At 35.8% G+C, this 19,958-nt stretch overlaps 1 long non-coding RNA gene across 1 annotated transcript in view; it reads left to right on the top strand.

The window, feature by feature from the left end:
- LOC145539770 (uncharacterized) overlaps nucleotides 1-11,638 on the top strand; it is a 63,100-nt gene extending 51,462 nt beyond the window's left edge. Inside the window, exon 2 of the long non-coding RNA XR_014077944.1 lies at nucleotides 9,545-11,638. This is a non-coding gene — a long non-coding RNA (uncharacterized LOC145539770). The remainder of the gene's footprint in view (nucleotides 1-9,544) is intronic.
- Nucleotides 11,639-19,958: the final 8,320 nt, after the last annotated feature.

Genomic DNA, 19,958 nt, shown 5'->3' with positions numbered 1-19,958 from the left:
AAGCATTTCTAAGGGGGAAGTGTATAGCAATACAAGCTTACCCCAGGAAACAAGAAAAATCTCAAAGAACTTAATTGTATAACTGAAGCAACTCAAGAAAGGAGAAAAACAAAACCCAAAGTTAGCAGAGCTACGAAATCATAAAAATCAGAGCAGAAATAAATGAAGCATACACTAAGAAAACAACAGCAAAGATCAATGATGCAGAAGCTGGTTCTTTGAAAAGCTGAAAAAAGAATGATAAACCTTTAGCCAGAAAAGGAATAAAGGGAGAGGGCCCAATCAATAGAATCAGAAATGAAAAAGGAGACATTACAATGGACTCCAAAGAATTACAAAGGATCATGATATTACTATGAATGGCTCTATGCCAATAAAATGGACACCCTAAAGGAGGTGGATAAATTCATAGAAAGGTACAATTTCCCAAGACTGACCCAGGAAGAAATAGAAAATATGAATAGACCAATTACTGTTACTGAAATTGAATTAGTATAATAGTTTAGAAACTCCAAAAAGACAAAAGTCCAGGGTCAAGTGACTTCACAGGTGAATTCTACCAAACATTTAGAGAAGAGTTAACAACTATACTTCTGAAACTGTTCCCAAAAGTTGCAGATGAAGGTACACTCCCAAACTCATTCTATGATGCTGCCATCACCCTGATACCAAAATCAGACAAATATATCACACACAAAAAAGAAAATTATTGCCAATAATTTTTGCCAATAATAATTGCCAAGAAAATTATGGCCAATATTGCTGATGAAAATAGATGCAGAGGTAACTTTATTCACAATCTTGTAATAACCTATAATGTAAAGTATTCTGAAAAGAGAATAAATATATAGGTACAGCTCAGCTGGTAAACAATCCGCCTGCAATGTAGGAGATCCCAGTTCAATTCCTGCGTTGGAAAGATCCCCGGGAGAAGGAATATGCTACCCACTTCAGTATTCTTGAACTTCCCTGGTGGCTCAGATAGTAAAGAATCTGCCTGCAGTGCAAGAGATCTGGGTTTAATCCCAGGGTTGGGAAGATCCCCTGGAGGAGGGCATGGCAACCTACTCCAGTATTCTTGCCTGGAGAATCTGCATGGACAGAGGAGCCTGGTGGGCTACAGACCATGGGGTCGCAAAGAGTCAGACATGACTGAGTGACTGAACTGAACTGAACTGACCCAAGATCTATTTAGAAGGGTATATATATAATCTAAATATTTGCTTCTGCAAACCATATTATGCCTTCCAGTTAAAACTGAAAGGCAAATACATTAAAGAATTTATTGTACTTGTGAAAGCCTGCTTTCTAGCTATGGTTTTGCAGCTCAAGAACTGGGAGATTTTAGATTTATGTCTAGATTTACATATTTCTTAATAAACGATTATCATAATTATTAAAAATACTCTTCTGATACTTATTTGGAAATTTTGCAAGAGTTCTCCCATTCTAGGGCTCAAAATAGATCTCTACTCAGCCAGTAGGTAGCATGACAGTATAAAACAGATGTAATCGAAAGAACAAGTAACACTGCTATTCAATGAGAGAAAAGTCAACACTATGGGAGTAGAATCAGGTGTCAGATCAAGATCATGTATTTGAAAATAAGGTAAAAGATCAGAAGCGTAGAGGATCAGAAATGTTTAGAAATTTAAATGACAAAACAGCATTACAGCAAGTACTTTCAGAAATAGATTGTAGGAAGAAAAATGAGTGTTTTGTTTGCATTTGTATCTGTATTTGTTTTGATAATGTGGTTCTAGATTAGTTCCTTTGGGGCACCTCTTGGGGACATAGAGCTACTATGCCTTAAGAAATGCTTTAAGCACTATTGATACTGTGTATAAATGGGATAACTAATGAGAACATACTGTATAGCATAAGAAGCTCTACTTAATGCACTGTGGTGACCTGAATGGGAAGGAAGTCCAAGAAGGAGGGGATACATGTATATGTATGGATGATTCATTTTGCTGTACAGTAAAAACTAATACAACATCATAAAGCAACTATACTCCAATAAATGTTTTTTAAATATTAAAAAAAAAAGAATAGGGAGAGAGGAGTATCCTCTTATTTTGAACAGGGAGAATTAAGCTTTCTATTTTTAATTTGTATTTATCCCTATACTTCAAAAGTATGTATTTATCACGTACGAACCGTCTTCAACAGTAAGTATTTATCACATACTTCAACAGTACATGAACAGTGAACTTCCAGATGTTCAAGCTGGATTTAGAAAAGACAGAAGAACCAGAGATCAAATTGCCAACATCCGTTGGTTCATCAAAAAAGCGAGAGAGTCCCAGAAAAACATCTACTTCTGCTTTACTGACTAAGCCAAAGCCTTTGACTGTGTGGATCACAACAAACTGTGGAAAATTCTTAAAGAGATGGGAATACCAGAACACCTGATCTGCTTCCTGAGAAATCTGTATGCAGGTCAAGAATCAACAGTTAGAACTGGATATGGAACAACAGTCTGGTTCCAAAGAGGGAAAGGAGTACATCAAGGCTGTATATTTTCACCCTGCTTATATAACTTATATGCAGAGTACATCATGAGAAACGCTGGGCTGGAGAAGCACAAGCTGGAATCAAGATTGCTGGGAGAAATATCAATAACCTCAGATATGCAGATGACCCCACTCTTATGGCAGAAAGCAAAGAAGAACTAAAGAGTCTCTTGAAGAAAGTGAAAGAGGAGAGTGAAAAAGTTGGCTTAAAACTCAACATTCAGAAAACTAAGATAATGGCATCTGGTCCCATCACTTCATGGCAAATAGATTGGGAAACAATGGAAACAGTGACAGACTTTATTTTGGGGGGCTCAAAAATCACTGCAGATGGTGACTGCAGCCATGAAATTAAAAAATGCTTGCTCTTTGGAAGAAAAGCTATGACCAACCTAGACAGCAGATTAAAAAGCAAAAACATTACTTTGCCAACAAAGGTCCATCTCGTCAAAGCTGTTTTTTTCCAGTAGTCATGTATGGATGTGAGAGTTGTACTACAAAGAAAGCTGAGCGCTGAAGAATTGAGGCTTTTGAACTGTGTGTTGGAGAAGACTCGAGAATCCCTTGGACTGCAAGGAGATCCAACCCATCAATCCTAAAGGAAGTCAGTCCTGAATATTCATTGGAAGGACTGATGTTGAAGCTGAAACTCCAATACTTTGGCCACCCGAAGCGAAGAGCTGATTCATTTGAAAAGACCCTGATGCTGGGAAAGATTAAAGGCGGAAGGAGAAGGGGACGACAGAGGATGAGATGGTTGGATGGCATTACTGACTCAATGGACGTGAGCTTGAGTAAGCTATGGGAGTTGGTGATGGACAAGGAAGCCTGGCATGCTGCAGTCCATGGGGTCGCAAAGAGTCAGACATGACTGAGCGAATGAACTGACTGACTGATCCCTATACTAGAAAGTGTACAAGATATAATAATGAGCAAGGTAAAGTCTATGCCCTCAAGACATTTATAGAAAAAGTGTCTGAATTGGGACCAGAACTATCAGGTTCACTCTCTCCAATTAAATAACTTTTATTTTTACCCCCATCAGATTACAAAATTTGTTTTTTTCTTTATATATTATCATGTAGAAATGGACTTAAAAAGCACAACTACTCAGTTTATGGTGTCTGTATATGTACTTATATGAGTTGTTAAAATGACTTTCTATGTTCATGAAACCTAGTGAAAACAAAACTAATTTTGAGAAAATAGCATTGAAAAATCAATTCTGATTTAAACACTTACATATGAACAAAGCTAAAATTTCTACTACTTCAAATAATATGTGTTCATTCCTATATTCATTGAAGGATTCATGTATTTAATAGGTATCACTTAAAAATATTACATACTGGTCACTATATCACATGTTGAAGATAAGTTGAAGAATGTATGAAAGAATATTACAATTTTAGAGTCAGACTAATGTGGGTTCAAATTCTTTTTTTTACCCTCTAGGCTCTAGGCAAATTGCTTAATCTCTCTATTATCAGGGTCTTTGGCCTATAAAATGGTGATACAATATATTTATTTCTTTGGAGTAATTTAAGAATTAAATAAAATTATACCCCCAACTTTAATATGGTATTTTGCATTTAGAAAATGGTCAAAATGGAAACTGTTACTTTCAATGATATGAAAAATATATGCATGGAATATTGATAAAGAAGTAATTCACTTGTTATGAATGTTACATGGGATGACAATCAAGGATAAGCCATTGGTAGTGAGAAAGTCAATTCCTAGTCAGGTTGATAAGAAGTCTGGGGTCCCCGAGGAAGAGAGAGGGCTCTGAGGCTCTAGAGGAGGAGATAGGGGTCTGGAATTCTCAAGGAGGAGGAAAGGACAAACATCTTTTTTTTCTCTACATTCCTTAGTCTTAGTCACATAAAGCATTTTTTTCTTTAAGCCCAGAACTGATGATAACACAACAAACAACTCAGTTTAAACTCTGTACTAAGGATTATATAACACCAATGTATCCTGCTTGAGGACAGTTTCTCCTTCCTGAAAACCTCTGGCTAATCCTGTTATCTTAAAATGTCAATAATGGGAGTGGTATGTAAAAGATCTAATAAGATTTTTACAACCTTGAGACATTCTTTTGATTTACTGTAATAACTAATTAAAAAAGTATAGAACTCCCTTGTTAACACTAGCGAGGAGGGCACTCTCCCTTCCCCTTCTGATGTCTATGTCAGAAGCTTTCTCTGTCTCTTTTTCACTTAATAAAACTCTGCTACACAAAAGCTCTTGAGTGATCAAGCCTCGTCCCTGGTCCTGAAGCTAAATTTTCTTTGGAGATCAGGAATCTGACAGTAAGCTATCAGTAGTAGAATCTATTTGATTAGCTATCAAGATGGGTTATAGAAAAGGGTGTCTGCATTAGAGGGATTAGACTGTGCAAAGCCTAAAAATTCTTTAGTTTACTCTGAATCTCCCTCCTGCTGTCATAATTATCATCTTGAAAAACAAGCATTGCTATAGTCTCTATATAAATGGGAAAATGGAAGCTCACAAAGGTTTATTAATGTAGCACTGCTGCTAAGTTGCTTCAGTCGTGTCCAACTCTATGCAACCCCATAGACAGCAGTCCACCAGGCTCCCCCATCCCTGGGATTCTCCAGGCAAGAACACTGGAGTGGGTTGCCATTAATGGAGCACAGTGCTTTTCAAATTATTGATGGTGAAGTGCCCAGCTATTTTTACTTCCAATTCATCAGGTACCAAAATTTTATTAAAATATAATGAAAATTACCAAAAACATGAAAGAAAAATATAAATAATATATGTTCCATTTTATCAGATTCAGTAGTTATAAAATTACAGTTTAAAAGATGTAGTCAGGATAAGTAAAACAGGAGAAAAGAAAATACTGCACATATTGTTTATCAGAAGTATATGAATAGGTGATTAATATAGTTGCAGTTACATTTACAATTTTTATTTCTCTATTTTAAGTAAACAAAAAATTTTGAGTTAAAGGCAATTCTGAATATTAAATATCTATACATATTTTGCATGAAGAATGTGTATATCAATATTTTAAGTTTTTGGTGTGACAAAGGATCACATGGATTTCTACATGCTAATTTATTAGGTTGGATTGATGACAACATTATTTATGTAGGCTAATATATTTCAGTGTGTCTATGTTTAGTTTCAATGATGCTTCAGTAATCAGTCTCACAGAATTAGGTTAATAGAAATGGTAAAGACATTTCAGCTCTGAATATTCATGTTTAACTTTAAAATAGGTGAAGGGGCTTAAGAGGTACAGACTTCAAGCTATAAGATAAATGTCATGGTATTCCATGTACAACATAAGGAATATAGTCAGTAATATCAAAAAAAGTTTGTACATTGACTTTTGTTAACCTGACTTGTCATGGTAATCACTTTGTGATGTATAAAAATATTAAATCATTATATTTTACATCTGAAACATAATATTGTAAGTTAACTTTACTTCAAATAAAAAAACAAAATAGTCTTTAAATAAAAGAAATGAAATCTGGATCCATGAATTTCCTATGTATGGATTTCCTTTAGATGGAAAATAAAATCAAAATGAAATATCAAATGGTTAAAATGTTCATTGACAACCTATTTGAAAATGTCCATTCACTTAATTTTTAATTGTTAAATTATGAAATGTGCACAACAATCTATAGATATTAGTTTATATTAACTGTTGTTTGTGTTCTTGATTTTTCTGTTTTTGAAAACATGTTTTCTCCATTTCAGAAAAGTAAGAAATAATTTAAAATACTAGATGTATAGGCTGATAAGCAAGTCCGGCCATCTGATTTACTTCCTTATAAAGCTGTGATAAAACTGCGATAAAACTGCATAGTCTTGAAGAATCACTTAGAGTTTGTTCCAAATTTTAAATACTCACAATATAACACTTTCCTCAATTAACCAACTTATTTCTACATGTAATATCAGTTGTTTATGACCATCTAACATACTACCATGGAGGAGGAAATGGCAACCCACTCCAGAATTCTTGCCTGGACAATCCCAGGGACTGAGGAGCCTCGTGGGCCACAGTCTATGGGATCACAAAGAGTTGAACATGACTTAACAACATACTACCATATAATCAAAAGAATATTTTAAAATGTAACATAGCTTTTATATAATTCACATCTAAACCAACAGTATAGTTGACAGCTGACATTTTTTTTTTGACAATACTTTCTCTGTGAAAAAAGTAGTTCATCAATTTATGTCCTGGTACAAGCTTCTTATTATGAAGACTAACTCACAGAATAGACTCCTACAAACAACTCAGATTCCAAACCACATTTGTTCACAATGTTATCTGTCATTGTTTTACACAATTCAGAGCTCTTTATGTTTGTCAGCAAATAATCTGAAAAAGATTATTCAATTATATTACTGTAATGTTTAAATTGCATAAATTCTAAAGAATTACCATGTCATGCTATGAATTCATCAAGTTATAATAAAGTACTTTGATAGATTTCTTTCTGTAGGTTGATATTTTATGTTATCAGCCAATTTTTTTAATATGTAAAGTTATAGTTTTATTGTAAAGAGGTACTTGAGTCATCTCCTTTGCCATAGAAAATTTCCAGATAAGTGCTTTGATACAATTGTTCACTAACTTCTCAGTAATTGTATATGATGTTTTTATTCTTAGGAAACTGAATTATAAAAAGCCTGCCAAACAGTAATGTTTATATGTGAAATTCTGAACATCTGCTACTGTCAGCTTTTTATTTCATACTCTTTCTTTCAAAGAGTTGTTGTGGGTTTAGATGTATTTCTTCATGCTGTGTATGTAAATGCCACTTAAGTTTTGATGGTTTAATTGCTTCAGTAGCTAATTCATCTGGACAGTAACACACTCTGTTTTTGTTTTTTTTTTTTAATCACTTCTTCACTGATTATAGCTGCAACGTAAATTTCATGTATGAGGGATAATGGTTCTGAGTAAACTAGTTTGATCTCTTTCGGTCTTCATTTCTTTGAAACAACTTCCATCATCATTGTTTAATATACTATTGAAAGAAAAGAGGTGTCATTTCTTGGACAAAAAAAAAAAAGTCCAGTGAATCTTCTTTTACCATGTATGAATTAGAATTTCTTCTTCATTCCTTGAAATAACTTCTATTATTATATTTGGATATACTACTACTGAAATAAAAGATGTATCATTTCCTTTTTACAGAGATTCATTTATTTATTTATTTTATGCTTTGGCTATGCTGGGTCTCTGCTGCTGTGTGTGGACTTTGGTTGCAGCAAGTGGAGGCTACTGTTTGTTGTGGTGTGTGAGCTTCTTACTGCAGTGGCTTCTCTTGTGGAGGACAGGCTCAGTAGTTGTGATGCACAGGCTTAGTTAGTAACACTTGGATTCGTCTGTACCCCATTCAGCGAGACAAATCCACTGATTACAGATGTGATCTCACAGAAATGACAATTTTTTGAAGTTCTTACTCTTCAATTTTTGTTCTTATGATAACCAAACACAGATAAGCATCAGTCCTTTTATCACATTTGTGTAGCTCTGATCTAACTCTAAGTTAATTTCCAGAGATGGGTTTCACACCCAACTCTGTCATAATATTTATAGTAATATGTTGACATCAATGCTAGTCACATCCACACCACATAGTAATGCACTATATTATGATTACTTTCTTTTCCTCCATATGTTGGGTTTTCTAGACATAACACTTTTGTTTTATACTTCTATTTTCTTCTCCATATACTTAGTAACAATTATGAACTATGTCCCCATAGTATTATAAAACTCTCAATATCATGAAACTCATTCTCTTCAATCAACTGTATTTTTTTTTTTTTTAATGAAATGGTGCTTTCTGACTTACTCCAATCTGAATAGGCTTTTCTGGGGTAGGTTCCTCACATTTCACCTTGGGTTATGTAAATGTCACCTCACCTCTTTCTATTAACAGTATTGGATTCTAGTTCCTTAGTTTCTTGAGTCTGCCTCTCTGGGTTATTCCAACTTTTGATGTGGAATGTTTCTCCTTTGCTTCCTGGGAAAGGTGTATTAGAAGTTGAGATTAAATTATAAAATTTGTTGAGATCTTCCATGGCTGGAAACAATCTCATTCTATTTCATGTTTGACTTTTTAAAAAGTGACCAGGCTATGCATTTTAATTAGAAATTAGATTCTCTTTAAGGGGGAAAAAAGATGTAATCAGGGACTGAGGAACTAAAAAAACAATTGAAAACATTTTTATTGACCTCTGGGTTCCAGTTCTGCTGTTGAGAAATTGATTCTATGCTTTTTCTTGTTCTTTTTATTTTCCCTTTTCAGAAATTTAGGTATTTCTTTCTCCAGTGTTTTAAAATTGCATGAATAGATTTGTTGTAGTTATATATTAATTATTTTTATAGGATATTGAAATTGGCCCTATCAATTTGGAAATTATTCTTTCTTGAGAAATTTCAATGAATAATTTGATAATATTTGTATTATTTTTGTATGCAACTCTTTCTAGAATTCTTATTTAGAAGTTAACTCTATGCTATAAGTCCTCTAATTTTCTTATCTTTTCTGTTGTTAATTATTTTTTTATCTTAAGATATATATTTCCTTTTCTCTCTAAACCCTATATTGAGCTTTTATTTTCTGCTCTCATGTATTTAATTTCCAAGGGCCTCTTTTATATTTCTAGGGTGGTCCTTTTTTCCTGCTGCTGCTGCTGCTGTCCTTTTTTCCTACCATCTTGTTCTAATGTTATGGAGTCAACATCATCCTTCGCCTTTCTGACTCGGTTACTGATGGTATATTAAAAATTTTTTTCTTCCTCCAAAATCGCTCAAATTTTAGTTGATCTTTTTCTCTTTGTGTTTCTGATTTTTATTGTAAATGCTTTCCTCAATTCAGCAATCATTGGATATTCATTCAAATTTCAGCTTGAATAGGCTCCTTTCATGCCTACTATCTTTGCTCTAACAGGACCTGACTGGTCCACCTCATTAAGAAACCTCCAACATTACTCTCATTAATTCTGTTTTAAAGGATTGGTAATGTTTCCAGGAGACAGCGATCAAGACAATCCCCATGGAAAAGAAATGCAAAAAAGGAAAATAGCTGTCTGAGGAGGCCTTACAGATAGCTGGGAAGAGAAGAGAAGTGAAAAGCAAAGGAGAAAAGGAAAGATATTCCCATCTGAATGCAGAGTTCCAAAGAATAGCAAGGAGAGATAAGAAAGCCTTCCTCAGCGATCAATGCAAAGAAATAGAGGAAAACAACAGATTGGGAAAGACTAGAGATCTCTTCAAGAAAATTACAGATACCAAAGGAACATTTCATGCAAAGATGGGCACAATAAAGGGCAGAAATGGTAGGGACCTAACAGAAGCAGAAGATATTAAGAAGAGGTGGCAAGAATACACAGAAGAACTGTACAAAAAAGATCTGCACGACCCAGATAATCATGATGGTGTGATCACTCACCTAGAGCCAGACATCCTGGAATGTGAAGTCAAGTGGGCCTTAGAAAGTATCACTACGAACAAAGCTAGTGGAGGTGATGGAATTCCAGTTGAGTTATTTCAAATCCTCAGAGGTGATGCTGTGAAAGTGCTGCACTCGATAGGCCAGCAAATTTGGAAAACTCAGCAGTGGCCACAGGACTGGAAAAGGTCAATTTTCGTTCCAATCCCAAAGAAAGGCAATGCCAAAGAATGCTCAAACTACCGCACAATTGCACTCATCTCACATGCTAGTAAAGTAATGCTCAAAATTCTCCAAACCAGGCTTCAGTAATACGTGAACCATGAACTTCCAGATGTTCAAGCTGGTTTTAGAAAAGGCAGAGGACCCAGAGATCAAATTGCCAATATCCGCTGGATCATCGAAAAAGCAAGAGAGTTCCAGAAAAACATCTATTTCTGTTTTATTGACTATGCCAAAGCCTTTGACTGTGTGGATCACAATAAACTGTGGAAAATTCTGAAAGAGATGGGAATACCAGACCATTTGACCTGTCTCTGGAGAAACCTGTATGCAGGTCAGGAAGCAACAGTTAGAACTGGACATGGAACAACAGACTGGTTCCAAATAGGAAAAGGAGTACGTCAAGGCTGTATATTGTCACCCTGCTTATTTAACTTATATGCAGAGTACATCATGAGAAACGCTGGGCTGGAAGAAACACAAGATGGAATCAAGATTGCCGGGAGAAATATCAATAACCTCAGATATGCAGATGACACCACCCTGATGGCAGAAAGTGAAGAAGAACTAAAGAGCCTCTTGATGAAAGTGAAAGAGGAGAGTGAAAAAGTTGGCTTAAAGCTCAACATTCAGAAAACTAAGATCATGGCATCTGGTCCCATCACTTCATGGGAAGTAGTTGGGGAAACAGTTGAAACAGTGTCAGACTTTATTTTTCTGGGCTCCAAAATCACTGCTGATGGTGATTTTAGCCATGAAATTAAAAGACACTTACTCCTTGGAAGGAAGGTTATGGCCAACCTAGATAGCATATTTAAAAGCAGAGACATTACTTTGCCAACAAAAGTCCTTCTAGTCAAGGCTATGGTTTTTCCAGTGGTCATGTATGGATGTGAGAGTTGGACGGTGAAGAAAGCTGAGTGCTGCAGAATTGAGGCTTTTGAACTGTGGTGTTGGAGAAGACTCTTGAGAGTCCCTTGGACTGCAAGGAGATCCAATCAATCCACCCTAAAGGAGATCTATCCTGGGTGCTCATTGGAAGGACTGATGTTGAAGCTGAAACTCCAATACTTTGGCCACCTCATGCTGGGAGTTGACTCATTGGAAAAACCCTAATGCTGGGTAGGATTGGGAGCAGGGTGGAGAAGGGGACGACAGAGGATGGGATGGTTGGATGGCATCACTAACTCGATGGACATGGGTTTGGGTAGACTCCGGGAGTTGGTGATGGACAGGGAGGCCTGGCGTGCTGCAGTCCATGGGGTCGCAAAGAGTCGGACATGACTGAGCAACTGAACTGAATTGAACTGAATGTTTCCAAAGGGAGATTTCTCCAACTTTCTGCTTGAGGGGAATGTAAAGGGAGGTATATATTTGGTTGCCAGCCTTTGGATCCCAAAGGATCCTAGTAGAGGAATAAAATAGTGGTATTTTGATATTCATTGTTAAACTCTAATTTAAGCATATGGTTACATCACAGTAAAACCTAAAAGGGCTGGGCTCACCTTAAGAGAATAAGACGAAGAGTACATTGTAAGAAATTGAAGCTGGACAGGAGTCATTCCTGCCCAGTACAATTGGAGATTGTAAAATTTACAGATATGCAAATGATAGTGCTTTGAATAATTGATGTCTAGATATTAGGGAGATCACAAATATCAGTAATTCTGAAATCAGAGATATCAGTTCAAGATTAATATTCCAAAGTCATAAGTTTAGGCAACATAAAAAAGAACCAGTTCATAAGAAGATTAGAATAAAGCCATGATTCAATGTAGATAGAGCACGGAAGAGGGTGCAAACATTAATGTGCTAGCCTGACCCCTATCAGGTTCAACTACAGCAGAATAGAAAGTGAAATTCCCCGAGATTCTCTGACTCCCCCATAAGCCTTCCATATTAAGTACTGATTTGTAACCCAGAAGTAAAAGTGGTTATATGAGTGAAAGGACATTTCAGGTTAATCATCCAATTATATGAAGTACATTTTTGGCTGCTATCTATATACTACATTTCCTTGATTCTAAAACATGCTCAATTATAAAATACATTATTGATCTAATAATAGTTTTGGAGAGAAACAACTTCTGCCACATTAAATGTACATACTGATCCAAAATGTACTCAATTTCAGAAATTAAATGAGAAAATTTCAACATCCTATCCTTGAGAAATAAAAAATGAAGCTTCTACTTCTCTGTACTTGCAATTCAAGAATATCTTCAAATAGAAATTAACACATATGATTTCATCTCCAGAAATAATACTATAAACACTGCCTCTAAGAAAAGAAAGAGTACTGTCAAGTCTTCCTTGTAGAATCGGCCTATTCAAGTAAAAAGCACAGGGTCTTTTGCTTATCTAAGTCTAGGAAAAACTATAGTAGTAATTTAAAGACTTTGTTCTAAGAAATAAAATATTCTTTTCTCTAAATTATAAACATTTTAAATACACTTGTCTACTGATGATCTTAAATATTAGTGAATTTTCCCCCAGTTGTCTCTATAGTTATTTGGAAGTTTGATATTTCAAATATGGCACTGAATGTAGAAACATGACAAAGACTTCTCCCAACTTCAAAAGTCTCATGCAAGGTCAGCCTTGTGGACTTACCAACAATATTAGGATCACGCAGTGGGTTGGGTAGCAGATAAAATTTTCAGAGCTTGAAAATATCACATATAGCTTACAGAAAAACCAAAACTAAACTTTTGACCCAATACATAGAAAGTATTCTATAAATATTTGTATTATATTTGAGTGTGTATCCTCAAGAAGCATTCAGGATGAAGAGATGGAAGAAGATTCCTGGAAATTATCATTCCCATCACCATTCTTGAATTTGTCTCTTCCATTATATAGTGATTAGAATGGCCACAGTCCTATTTTTAATGATTACCTGAGAAATGTGAAGGCATTAGCCATTTACCAAATCATAGTCTATTATGATATAAAATGTGATTTTTCTGAAAAACATCAATTCTATTGCTTTAAATAAGCTAAGAAATCTACATGGGGTGTTTTGTTTTATCTTGATTTTTTCTGGAAAGGGAGAGATCATGTAATGCTAGGACACACATAAAATATTTTCCATTTTTATGGTCCATGCTTTATGAGCTTTATCCATTAATTACACAGTAGAGTGATGAAGAGAAAATTGAAAAACTATACCTGATAGCATGACTTGCTTGGGGATGTTGTTCATTCTGTGGTTCTCATTGTCAGGTCCAGAGTCAGTCATTTATTAGCAGCTCATACATATCTTCAAAGGGAAAGATGAACAAGAAAGAAATGATATCACTCTCTTTATCACATTGCAATTTCATTTCTTATATTCTGGCTATCCACAGGATGGAGTAATTACAAGATAACATATCATTTCATAACCAATTACATCTATTTTTGCATAAATCTGTTGTATCTTTTTTTCATTCTAAGAATTAGAACTGAAAACAATTGATTTCTTGCAGCAACCAGTACAACTATTTTTTTTTTTATATATATATATACACTCAGTGGTAGACTAGAAGCTATTTCAAGAGCAGACAGATGCTGAAATAGAGAATATAGGGCCCATAGCATCAGCTCCCATAATATCTGGTACTTTTAAGAGTAATTTTTATGCCCCACTATATTTTTTCTCATCTTTATTTTTGAACTAATTTCACCATCTTTATTTTTGAACTAATTTCACCATTGAAAAATAATTTCAATTATTTTTGAACTAATTTCCTCATCTTTTTTTCTTGATATTTTTATTTTCCTTTATCAGAGATACATTAATTCAAATATAGATTCATTTATTCAGTTACTCAGCAGGTATTTATTTCATACCTATTCTGTACAAAACTTTGCTTTAGACACTGAAGATACCAGAGATAAGATTTCTGCCCTCATTGATTATACATTCTGGTGGGTGAAGACAGAAAGTTTTAAAAATAAACTGAAATATGGTCACAATCAGATAAGGAGAAATACAGTTCCAAGAAAGTATATGGAAAAAGGACCTCACCTAGTCAGAGAAAGGACTGAAGAGACTCTTCCCTAAGAAGGTGACCACAGTATTGTTCTCCTTCACCAGCACATACAACAGGACTTACTTGTATGCAAGACCCATGTCTTCTCATAGAACTACTAGTTTCAGAGATAAACCAGACAAGAATAGGAGAGAATATCCTTTAGTGTATGTTCCTGGATTTATCGAAGAATTGCTGGATTAGAGTTTTCATATTTCAAGTAGGCTGCTTTACTCATCATAACATAGGTTAACCAATGACCTTCCAATTATGCGTATATGTTTGTTCCAAATATTTGGTGGAATATTGGAGAAATCTAAACAGCAAATAATTGAAACATACTCTGGGAAACTTCTACTGTATATATGCAAATTTTTCAGGAGGGACCAATAAACAGGCCTGGAGTCTGCTTGGGCAAAACATTGTCTCAACCCTCACTACAGAACTAGTCCAGTGAAGACATGATTGCCACCTTCACTAGTGATCAGAAACTTCAGGCTATATGTCCTAATCTATCACATGAACACAGGACCCGGTGACAATCTATGACACTACTGCAGACCCAACAAATTGAATGTAGCTGCAACCTCTGCCATCAACTTCTGTCCAAAGGAGTTCTACAAACAACTAATTTTATCCCCTCACTACCTGTCAAAGTAGAATCTGGGTGATTGTCAGAAACTTGATTATACTGCCTGTGTCTTAATTGCAAGGTAAGCTAGGAAAATAGATGTCAGGCATATTAGTTTGTATGATAGAAAGCAGACTACATGCTAAAAAGTGAGAATAGCTCAAATAATGAGATTAGAGCTGTAAAACCAAAAGGAATAATGAATTTCCACTAGAATATACTCTTTTGACTCCCCAGTACTCCATTCTTTCTACCTTTGAACTTCCACCTAGCATGATTCAACTATCTTACATAGTGCAAAGAAAAAAATGCCTTTACCCTTCCCCAAAGGGTCAATTCAACATCCATTCTGTGATTGCCTCTAGCTCCACATTCAGCAACTCTCAGTAATATCATGAATTCACCCAAGAATATAATATTTCTCAAAAATAAGCTGTGTTATTCGAGTCATAATATAAGTTTTATAACTGAAAACACACCTCCCATGAAATATAAAGAATGAGAGGAAATTAAATACATGTGTATAATTTGAAGCAGAAGAAAGGCAAAACAAGTGTTTTATTCTTCATTTTCATAACTAGCCACAAAATATTATAGATCCATAATTTGGACCAAACATCTTTTTTTAAAAAAGTAGCACCATTTCAAGGTCTGATCTCAAGAAGGATTTCCCTTTCCCACCATTTTTCAGGGCCACCACTGTGTGGGGCTTGACTATCTCCCTTCTGTCTTCCAGGGCTGGTGACAAAATGTTGTGTAGACCTATGTGTAAATGAAGTTTCAACACTTTCCCTCAGATAAATATTCAGAGAGAACCCTTGAGTCTTCAGATGTGGACCAGATATAAATATGTTATGAGTCATATGTTCTTGAGTCATATGAGCCACTTGTTCTTGCAACTTGCTTGTGCCTTTAGGACATACAGGGGCTTCATCTCCTAAAGACCATGGTGTCTGATAATGGAACCATCTAGGAATTCTTACATTTAGGCGTTAGGGGGCAAATACGATTTGTCCATGTTGCCTAATGAACTGTGTTCCATAGTCAAGTTTTCATTTTCTGATGGGGTGATAGCAACAACAATAGAAAAATAAGATTAAATAAACAAACAACACCCCACAGCTGAGAGAAAAGAATATGACTGGGACATCATTCCACATTTCTAGAGATGACTGCTGTGATTTTGCATAAGACACCATAGAATGACCAGATCCACCACAACCACTGTGACTACCATTGAGTGAGTTGTAATCTGAACAGCTTACTTTACTTTTGCTGCCCAGATTTTGAACCCCTTCTCATGGCTTGATTCCTAGTTTTGAAGATAAAAAGGACAGATACTTGCCTTCTTAACCTCCTTTGTAGTGAGATTATAATTATTTGGTCCAGCTACCACCAATCAGATTCATCAACCCAAGACTTTGATCTAAAATATCAGGGAGAACCAGCCAACATGTCTGTGGAAAACAGCCCCATAGAAAAACTAATTGTTCCAAGTTCTACACAAACCCCTTTTACTGTCTCCTGACCTATAACTAGAAACAAATCCACGGTCCAGGTATATCTCAAGAAATCACTTACATAAGCAAACCTAGAAAGAATAGATCTCCAAGATCTCTTCTACTCACAATTATAAGATTTTGATAATTTAAAATGTGTAAATACATGGAGAATACTTGTGTGGATGAATTTTGATGTGCCAGACCAATTTACTAGAGAATTTCCCATTATGGCAAGATGCTAAATCCATGCTTCTGGGAAAATGAAGGAATTGGGAGGTAGTTTAGTTTAGTTGTGGTTGCAGGAGTTGATCCCTAGTGGAGGCCTGAAACTGACACTTTTAAATTGCCCTGCCCTGAGCAAAGGAAGATGGTAGAATTCTACTCTCTCTTATCAATCATTCATTAGATGTGGACTCTACTCAGGGAGGTACAAGTGCTTGGATGAGATTCTCTTTAGCGGAGGGAAATTATCCAGAAGGTACCATCTGTCCCAGAAGCTGAAGTGTTGCCTCAATCCTGAAACTCTCTCTAAGCTTAACATTCATTACCATCTATAACTTCCCCGCATTGTTCCTTATCTGCTCTCAAGAGCTAAAGCTTGATTCTTCTTCCATATAGGCCAAGAATATTAGAATGCACATTTCTACCATTCACAAGTTTCTTAAGTTTTTCTGAGTTTACTGTTGTAATTATATACATTATATGCTGACATGATTCTTAAAGTAAGAAACACAGAATTGGATGATAAAGTGGATGTGTTCTTAGCCCATAGTGTAAAATGAGATGCTGCTGCTGCTGCTGCTGCTAAGTCGCTTCAGTCGTGTCCGACTCTGTGCGATCCCGTAGACAGCAGCCCACCAGGCTCCCCTGTCCCTGGGATTCTCCAGGCAAGAACACTGGAGTGGGTTGCCATTTCCTTCTCCAATGCATGAAAGTGAAAAGTGAAAGTCAAGTCGCTCAGCCGTGTCCGATTCCTAGCGACCCCGTGGACTGCAGCCTTCCAGGCTCCTCCATCCATGGGATTTTCCAGGCAAGAGTACTGGAGTGGGTTGCCATTGCCTTCTCCGAAAATGAGATGACTGTTATCTATATTTCTATATATTATAACTCATTCTAAAATCACAGTACTTTTCTGAAGTTTTCATCCCACCATTGAGTGATACTAGTGGGCAGTCAGTCACCGAACACCCATACATTTTCGCCATATATTGTCATTTTGATTTATTTCCATGTTCTATTCTTCTACACATAGTTTTATTATATCTAAGGGCAAAGATACATATAATTCTAAGAAATTACAACTGGCTTCATTTTAAAATATATAAATATTCTGAAGCTCTTGTCTTATTTTCTATGCATAGTACCTAGCCTAGAACATAGTAAGAGTTCAATTGCTGGGTTTTTTTTTTTTTTACATAAATACAGGGAGTTTAATATCTAACTGATATATAAATGTCTTTAGTTAAATCCAAACTCAAATAAAGACTGTGAGAGTCTTACTCATATGCAGTGTGGCCTTTCTATTGTTACTCACATGCTTTGTACAAGAGACTTGATGAAATATAATGAAGACAAAAGAGTAAGACAGTCTCATGACTCTGCCTTATTTGTTTCAATTCCTTTGAACTTTCTCGTGTGTGAGAAAGCAGGTTTGTTAACAGACTCCCTTATGATTTTGAGGAGTGATGAGAAAATTCCAAAGCAGCTCTTCAGTTTTGATTTAATTATATTGATGGAGCCTTACACTGAGAGTAACACAAGCTATCAATCAACTTTACCTACTTCTGTGCTTTGGAAAAACTAACCTCAGCTCTTTCTTCCCCTATCTTTTATCACTGTCTTCCTTTTTGTGACTAAGCTAAGATCAACTACCTTCCCAAAGAGAAGTGAATATTCAGTTCCAATTCATTTTTGGTGGCCAAATCAATTGGTTGTATTTTCCTTATGCTATAGCTCACCATTCACTAAGTATTTCATTCATATTGTTTTCTTCACAGTGGAAGCATATCTGTGATCAATATCCTCTTTATAAGAGATGATTACTTTTTAGCTAAAGGGCATTAACTAGAAGATCTTAAGGAAAAAGGGTAAGAAATAAGAAGGATAAGAAATAATTTGCACCTGGCTAAGTTAATGGACCAGCCAATTCCTCACACCCTAATTCAGCCTAAATATGTGTTTTAATTACACCACAGAATTTATCTATTGATGAAAACATCACATGTAATTACAATCTCATATAATTCAGAGTTATTACAGTGTGATGCCAGGACATGGTAGGAAAGAGGCAATGGCCTTTCACGTGGCAGCCTTGTGTTTTATAAATTGCATGTAGTCAAAGCAATTACTTGAAACTCCTGTAAACTAAAGCACAAAAAATATGGGGGAAGAATTTGAAGTCATTCTGGTAACATATTCCTATGTGAATGTTAAATTTCATAAAATGCAAAATTCTTTAACATGAAAGACAATATTCTAAGTGCTTTATTTGTAATAGCTCATTTAAAGCTAAGAGTCAGGAATTACTATCCTCATTTATAAATGAGGGACATGAGACACAATGAAATCACGTATATAGTTAAAGCTCACATAACTATCAAATCATATGGCTTTGAGCCCAGGCAGGCTGATGACAAGTCCATGATTTACACAACATACTGTACTGTTTCTCTGAAGAAAGATTTATCTGCATACTACATATGGATGTAAGTTTCCTCTGGGCTAATTTCTCTTATTGTTAATGCAGAATGTTCTTTTTTAATATATACATTTCATCACTGACTGTTACTTTCCTACACAAATCATGATACTTGATATTATGTCGGTTGGTGTTTTAACTTCACAGTTTAGTTCAGTCGCTCAGTCATGTCCGACTCTTTGCAACCCATGGCAGCATGCCGGGCTTCCCTGTCCATCACCAACTCACAGAGCTTACTCAAACTCATGTCCATTGAGTTGGGGATGCCATCCAACCATCTCATCCTCTGTCATCCCCTTCTCCTCACACCTTCAATCTTTCCCAGCATCAGGGTCTTTTCAAATGAGTCAGTTCTTCGCATCAGGTGGCCAAAGTATTGGAGTTTCAGCTTCAGCATCAGTCCCTCCAATGAATATTCAGGACTGATTTCCTTTAGGATGGACTGGTTGGATCTCCTTGCAGTCCAAGGGACTCTCAAGAGTCTTCTCCAACACACAGTTCAAAAGCATCAATTCTTCGGTGCTCAGCTTTCTTTATTGTCCAACTCTCACATCCATACATGACTACTGGAAAAACCATAGCTTTGACGAGATAGACCTTTGTTGGCAAAGTAATGTTTCTGCTTTTTAACGTGCTGTCTAGGTTGGTCATAGCTTTTCTTCCAAGGAGCAAGCATCTTTTAATTTCATGGCTGCAGTCACCATCTGCAGTGATTCTGAAGCCCCCCCCCCAATAAAGTCTGTCACTGTTTCCATTATTTCCCCATCTATTTGCCATGAAGTGATGGGACCAGATGCCATGATCTTAGTTTTCTGAATGTTGAGTTTTAAGCCAACTTTTTCACTCTCCTCTTTCACTTTCATCAAGATGCTCTTTAGTTCTTCACTTTGGAATGATAATCTTAAAT

Source organism: Giraffa tippelskirchi, chromosome 2 (assembly GCF_054371585.1).
Source record: "Giraffa tippelskirchi isolate mGirTip1 chromosome 2, T2T-mGirTip1v1.2.pri, whole genome shotgun sequence".
In the NCBI taxonomy this organism is placed as follows: domain Eukaryota; kingdom Metazoa; phylum Chordata; class Mammalia; order Artiodactyla; family Giraffidae; genus Giraffa; species Giraffa tippelskirchi.
The sequence above is the reverse complement of the archived record's forward strand: the minus strand, read 5'-3'. Positions and strand labels throughout refer to the sequence as shown.